General features: G+C 42.2%; 1 long non-coding RNA gene across 1 annotated transcript; it reads right to left on the reverse strand.

Annotated features, from left to right (window-relative positions):
* Nucleotides 1-944: 944 nt before the first annotated feature.
* Nucleotides 945-5,519, reverse strand: LOC131516586 (uncharacterized). Its single transcript, XR_009264160.1, has 3 exons — nucleotides 5,312-5,519; nucleotides 2,754-2,865; nucleotides 945-1,210 (listed from the first exon to the last, which is right to left on the reverse strand). It is a non-coding gene; the product is annotated as an uncharacterized LOC131516586 (long non-coding RNA).
* Nucleotides 5,520-6,047: the final 528 nt, after the last annotated feature.

Genomic DNA, 6,047 nt, shown 5'->3' on the forward strand with positions numbered 1-6,047 from the left:
TATAGGGCTATGAAGGTATGGGCACAATGATTATAACAAGTCCTAAAATGTTAGAGGGAGAAAAATACTGCCTGTAGGGGATATCTCTTGGTTTGTCCCTGCCCTTCTGGTAATAGTTTCCTGCTTCCTTTTGAGACCCCCTCCCCATCCCCCAAGAATAAAGGCATAATAATATATCCATCAAAGAGCCTTGCCCGCCCTAGGTCCAGAGCCCTACCTAGGTAAATCGTACTCTCTCTCTCTCTCTCTCTCTCTCTCTCTCTTTCTCTCAGCATTTGAATCTGAAAGGAAAGACAGGAGGGATGAAAAATAATCGATGCTGTTTCACTCCTGAATCTGGACTTCAGTGGGACACCTAGATCACCAACACTGCTTTGATTTCAGTCCTTACTGAAGTCTGTATCGTCAGTATTTCCTGGATTTTGGAAATAGCCATCTCCCTCCAGTGAATGACTTCTCCTTTAGATGAGCTGAGGTCGTATCTGTTGCCTGCAACCAAAGGAGTGTCAGTGATTCAGCACTGAAGAGGAGAGTAAGATTCTGGTTCTTTTCGGAATTAGCCTTCCCAAAGGTAAAGTGGGGTTCAATGTCCTTGCAGTTTAGAGGGCCCCAAAGAACCGCCTTCTATCTGCAGAACGGTATTTCTTCAGGAGCCTACTAAGGAAGGCAGATTCTTCCATCTCAACCTCCTCCTACCCCACTTTCTGACACAGCTAAAGAATACGTTCTCCAAAGCCCAAAATTGCTTAAGCCTTGACCTAGTTCTTTAGGATCTCTTTAAAATTTAAAACACGTCTAAGTTCATAGGCTTGCTAAATAGTCTCTTTCATGCTCAAAGTTTGAAAGGAACGCCAGATCTAAAATAAATGCATCATCATACAAACAATATATTTTCCTATGTACTGAAATTGAGTGAAAATTACTGTGAACAGGTAAGTATTTTTAGCTTAAATTTGATCAGGCTAAACATGACCGTTTTACCATCAATGTGATCAGGAAAATGACATTTTTCTTATGAAAAAGCTACAGAGGAAAATAATCCTTTTGATATCCATTATGAAAGCTTTTTTTCAAAATGCATACCATTTAAGAATTTACAAACTTGTATAGACACGATCATTTTTGTCCACGCCTTTGATTCAATCGCAACATTTTCATTGTAAAAATTCGGAAAGCCGTAAATGGCAAAGATAGAACAATGAGCCCAAACCTGCAAAGAGGAAACTGAAGTTATTCATAATCGTTCTCACTGGCAATCAATATGGTATTGATTTTCTATTCTTGTTCCTCTTGCAGTAATGTCCTTGGCTTGAAACTCAACCCAAGCTAGGAAATATCAGCAAATAAAGCAATTTCCAACCTAAGGAAATGGAAAGAGAAAACAAGACAGCAAAAGCCTGGATCTACTTCAGAGACAAAAATAACTGTCTGCTGTCAGTTAATTCTACTGGTCAGAAAACAGTGGCAAGGTGACCCAGGCTACAAGTAGGGCCCATGTGAACTTCCGGGTTTCATTCTGATCTACAGCTAAAGACTACACCAGTATCCTAACAGAAGCATCTCCAGTGGCCAAGAGTAATCCAGGTCTCGATGGATTCACATCACCACTGCTACAAAATCTACTCCAAATGCACACCCCTCTGGCCGTGAGTCAATGGCATTATCTGAGTACGTGAGGAAAAGTAGCGTCTCATTCAAATTTAAAAGGAATTGATCAAATTGGGAAAATTTTCAACTATCATGCATTAAAGCGCAAACCGTTTAAGAAGCCCTGGGGAAATTCATTCCAGAAGTGGAGCACCGTAATTTCTTACAAAATGGAACATGTTGAGGCCTACATTAAGCGATTCACAGATAAAGATCAAAGCCCACATTTCCAACTGGGAAAACTGGATTCAAGATAAAGGAACATCAAATCACAGAGTTTTGCTTGGTATGTGTCAGTTGAGTAGTTTTGGGGCAATTCAATAAAAATGACTTTCCAGGGACAAGCTGTGGTTGCTTTCTTGATTTTATAATACTGTTTTTCATCATTATTAACCAAATCCAAGAGTTCCTACACACACAAAGCAGACATGGCAGAAGATGAACCGTGTCTGCCTCTAAAGCACAAAAGCAGTTGTAAGACATCTGCTTTTAAATATTTCTTTCCTTCGGTTTCTTTTCTAAAATATAGTTTCTGGGAAACATTTACTGTGTAACAAGGCTTCCGTCCAAGAGAAGACCACAATTATTTGACATCAAAGGTACTAAGATGGGTCGCTTAAATAATCGCCAAAGAACTTTTCAAAATAGAACCATGAAAAGATCGTTTCATTTTCCAGAATGCAACATTTGGATCATGAGTCACGTCAACTTTCCCAAAGCAAGGCTTCTTGTAACCACATAGGAAATGTATATACCTTGTTGCAAATGGTAGAATCCTATAGCCGGAAAGGCTTAAAATCCAACTTGGCAGGTAAGGGGTGCAACCCATGTCAAAAAGGAAAAAGTCAACAGCACCACACCCACGCTGAAATCTGCAAAGTCCGTAAGGGTGGTTCCCTCTACTCAGGCATGCTCACCCTCTTGTCAAGCATCTCTCTTCAGAATCTTCCAGACTGGTGACAGAGTGATTTCCTGAACTACGCCTACACTGACTTCCTTCTGCCAAAGCATGGAATAAACCTGACAGCTCTTTTCCCTTCAGCCCACCTCTGTTACATGCACGAAAAACAAAAACCAAAACCACCCTAAGCTTTGTAAGCACATACCTTTTAATTAATTACAGTAACTCTGACGTGACACTGAGGGATAAGTAATTATTCAGATATTTTTCCGTGCTGGAGTTTTCTACATTCATAGAATCATGGAGCCCGAAGTGACCTGCAAATTACACAAATATATTGCTTTGGCTAAAACACACATTTAAATGACTATGTAATATGCCCTCATTTATGTAGAAGGCAAATGGTTCGTGTTAATTATTTTTGAATTAGGCGATGGTCCGTTAGAGTACATGATAGTAATTAGATGTCAAACATATAACTGAATGAGAGCTGTTAGGCCGTTTGTGGTAGATCTGATGTTGGTATCAGATACCACTGAACTAGATGACCCCACATCACATCTTCTGGGCACTCTGGAACATACCATCCTTTGAAGTAAAACAGGTACTTAATGGGAATCCAGGCAATGCAACGCTTTCTGTCAGGTATCATTTGATAGTCATACTGTAACTGGTAAGAAATTGGTAAGACGAGTGAACACAGGGAAACTCCTGGCAACAGATGCCGACGGAAATGCGGAGAGTCCGGGATCGGTTATCTATTGTGCCAGGATTTATAAGCAACTATTAAGACACGCTTCTCTGGCTGCCTATTCATTCAGATTTAATCATATGATCACCTGGAATGAAATATCCACTGAAGATAAGACCTTCCGCAGCCCCATGGCTAATGCCATAACACAATACACAGAGCCTGAGGTGAATGTTGACACATCCAGTGTCTCCTGGATCCTTTATGCTTCCTGTCCTAGTGTAACTTTTCTTAGCATACCCATTTCACTCTCCCAAGGGTCCTGGCACGGACAATGAATCTCAGGCTCAACCTAGGATAAGGATTGAGGAAAACTGGACAAAAGAGTTGCTCCATTTGGTTCCCAAAGGCTTGAAGTTGGTGAATGACAGCAAATTCCTACAGCCGGGCTTACAAAACACACACACACACACACACACACACACACACACACACACAATCTTCCATCTCTTTAAGTTGCTGGACTAAAATGGCCAGACATAAAATTCAGAATTTGATCTGGTGGGCTGTTGAATCATGTCCACGGAATCCACAGCTCTTCTCCATCTCTTGTGTGACAATTAGAGCAGTTGTGGAAAAAGAGTGGATCTATAAGGAGAGCACTGAGGATACGTGGAAGGCGGAGAATTTCTCAAAGGGTAGTCTCTTTCCTCCTTGGATAAGTCTGCAACCATCTTGCTTGAAACGTTTGTAATAGCCTTACCTGAGGAAGTTTTCACACAAGGGAAATCTGAGTCCCTGTGCCTGACCTCCACCGACCCTGATAATCTCCAAGCCTATAATTAGAGCCTGTAGAGAATAGCCCTCAGAGATTCTATTTGATTTCTATTAACAACAGCAATACCCCCTCTGGGCCTGGAGAGGCCTGCTTTCAGCTCCCAGAATGACCACAGATTTTCACCTACAAGTCTCAGACCGGAGTCCATACACGTGTATCCCTAACGCATGGAGAGGAGGCATGATGCCTTGAAGAAAGCACCCTGTAATATGCTAGTACGTTCTATGATTTTGTTTCCAGCTCTCCACAAAGGAAATTATTCATTCACCAGAACAACTGCGCAATGAGGAGAGGGAAATACCCCGTCCTCTCAGGGGTTGTTGGACATTGGCTCTGAGCTAACACTAATTTTCGGGAGTGCTAATTTTGGGGAGACTGTTGGTGTGGTCCACTGGTGAGAATGGAGGCTAAAAGAGATCAGGTAATGATGATAGTTGCGACCCGAATCCAGCTTGAGGAGGCCCAGCATGTTCCTGATCACATCCGATGATTTTCCTGGTTCCTAAGTGCACTATCCGTACAGATAACCTCAGCAATTGACCAAATCCCGGCACTGGATTCCTGACCCTTGAGGCACCAAAATGTGTTTTTCCAGCATAATCATTAAGACTACTCCGTTCACTATCAAAAATACACTAGTTTTAGTGATACATTGTATGGTCACCCCAGCCTATTGTGGTAGGAAGGACCCAGGAAAACTCTTAGAACTTCCTCTTCCCATCAGAAAGTAAATTGAAAGCCATATCATATCCTTGGGAGGAGGCTGGGAAAGGTGGGGTAGAAATACAAAGTTAACTGCTACCCTCAAAGACTTAAAAGAAGCAGCGGTAGCTCGTTTGACCCATGCAGAAATCACCTGAGTCTCCCAAATGTGTCTTAAACATTCTCGCCCAGTTGATGATCGCGAACTGAATCTGTTTTTCAAATCAAAGAGGCCCATCCAGACATCATTTCTTTACTGGAGCAAATAAAAACAGTTTTGGGTTTACGTCTATTGATCTCACCAATGCTATTTCAATAAATAAGCTCAGAAGGTGATTATCACTTGGCAGGAGCCTAGTATACTGATCCTGTCTCAGGAGTACAGGAGCTCTTGAACTCTATGCCAATTTGGCCATAGCGTCCTTGATGGTCTCATCATTTCAGAGGGCATCACGCTCGTCGAATATATCTTGTTTCCTGCTGAGAATACCCAGTAATAGAAAGTAGCAATGACTTTCGATGGGCCTCTCACCTGTCTGAGGTACATAGGGATATCCTTGTCAATACGAAATACAACTTAATACACCTTGCATCGGACGGCGGTAAAGAAAAAGTTGTAACACTTGACAAGCCTCATTGGGTTTTGGAAGTAACATATGATACAGGTGTGCTCCTTTGATTCATTTACAAGAAAGCCCAAGTGGCTGCGAATTTTGAGCGGAACGTGGGATCTGAGAAGGCTAGAAAATGTAAGTTTTGCAGTAGGCAGCTCTTTATGACCTAGTGAATCCAGAAGGACTCAAAAATTCCGCAGCAGATTGGAATGCTGTCTAAATCCTATGAAAATTCCAATAAACAAACCACCGTAGAGGCCCCTAGGGTGTTTGAGTGTAAGCACATACTCTTTGACCAGTAATACTTCTCCTTTTGAGAAACAGCTGTTGGCTTGCTCTTGGTTCCTGGTAGGGGTTGAACACCTGTCCTGAGAACTCCATTCATGAACCTCCTATTGCAAATGAGATGTTTGTAATAAAATTGGACATTCCTTGAGACACTCTGTGCCTGCGATGAGCCGGTTAACACAGTGGTGACCCTGAGACTCTATAGAACCTAAGCACGGGCTGCTGCAGAGCCGGCTTTGGATCCTCTGTGTCCCTCTCTCTTTCTCTTCCCCTCCCCCTCTTGCACCCACACGCCCTCTCTCTTTCTCTTGTAGAATACATAAACTTAAAAAAAAACCGGGCGCCTGGCTGGCTCAGTTGGTTAAA

The sequence above is a fragment of the Neofelis nebulosa genome, chromosome 1 (assembly GCF_028018385.1).
Source record: "Neofelis nebulosa isolate mNeoNeb1 chromosome 1, mNeoNeb1.pri, whole genome shotgun sequence".
Taxonomy (NCBI): domain Eukaryota; kingdom Metazoa; phylum Chordata; class Mammalia; order Carnivora; family Felidae; genus Neofelis; species Neofelis nebulosa.